At 55.3% G+C, this 1,140-nt stretch overlaps 1 protein-coding gene across 1 annotated transcript in view; it reads right to left on the minus strand.

Annotated features, from left to right (window-relative positions):
- The window catches only part of LOC125482206 (membrane-associated phosphatidylinositol transfer protein 1-like), a gene marked incomplete at its 3' end in the record, with an annotated part of 6,135 nt that extends 5,001 nt beyond the window's left edge, over positions 1-1,134 (minus strand). The window contains exons 1-2 of the mRNA XM_048594222.1: positions 996-1,134; positions 174-322 (exon numbers count right to left, since the gene is read on the minus strand). The remainder of the gene's footprint in view (positions 1-173; positions 323-995) is intronic.
- Positions 1,135-1,140: the final 6 nt, after the last annotated feature.

Below are 1,140 nucleotides of genomic sequence, written 5' to 3' on the forward strand. Positions count from 1 at the left end.
CCCCTGTGTAACAGGCTGGGGAAGGGGCTGAATGGCCTCCTGCTGTTATGATGTAACAACTCCCCTGGCAGTGTTTGCTGGGGGGGACAGTGTAGAGGGAGCTTTACCCAGTATTTAACCCAGTGCTGTCCCTGTCCTGGGGAGTGTGGTGATGAGATGAACGTAGACATTACCTGGCGAAGTATAAATGCCACAACATCAGTTGATTCCCAGTAGCTGGCGTGGAAGAGATGGGGGAGGGTGACGGTGGGAAAGGCAGTGAGAGCATCTGGACAGTACAGAGCATAATCGATCCTTTTACAGCCCCACCATTTCTCCACCACTGTGAAAACAGACAGCAATCAGAACCATCCCACTCCCTCCCCCACCGACGATCAGTCGCAGCAGTGTGTACCATCTACAAGATGCTCTGCAGAAATTCACCAAAGATCCTCAGGCAGCACCTTCCAAACCCACGACCCACTTCCATCCAGAAGGACAAGGGGCAGCAGATACATGGGAACACCACCCCCTGCAAGTTCCCCTCCGAGCCACTCCCCATCCTGACTTGGGAAATATATCCCCGTTCCTTCAGTGTCGCTGGGTCAGAATCCCTGGAATTCCCTCCCTGAGGGACATTGTGGGTCAACCCACAGCACATGGACTGCAGCGGTTCAAGAAGGCAGCTCACCCCCAACTTCTCAAGGGGGGCAATAAATGCTGGGCCCAGCCAGTTACACCCACAACCCAATGAATGAATATCAAGGGAGCACCGCACTGTCAGAGGGTCAGTGCTGAGGGTAATGGGCACTGTCGGAGGGTCAGTGCTGAGGGAGCGCCGCACTGTCGGAGGGTCAGTGCTGAGGGAGTGGGCACTGTCGGAGGGTCAGTGAGTGTGGAATCGATTGGGAGAGGGGTAGCACGGAGCTGACGGGCTGAATGGTTCCTCTCAGGCCTCAGCAGTGTGGGACAGGACATTGTGTTTCCTGGCGTTAATCATTGGTAGATTGCTGTACCCTTAGCCACGTCACAAGGCGCCAGATTTTCGGAAGGTGTTGGTGATCTTTCGGATCCTGGGATCTGCTCGCTGCTCTTCCAGGGATCGCACTGTGCAGGAGTCAATGTAGTGGTGGAGCTGGGCTCTGGGACACCAGAGAATAG

Source organism: Rhincodon typus, unplaced genomic scaffold (assembly GCF_021869965.1).
Source record: "Rhincodon typus isolate 14 unplaced genomic scaffold, sRhiTyp1.1 hic_rhity00007122, whole genome shotgun sequence".
Lineage (NCBI taxonomy): Eukaryota > Metazoa > Chordata > Chondrichthyes > Orectolobiformes > Rhincodontidae > Rhincodon > Rhincodon typus.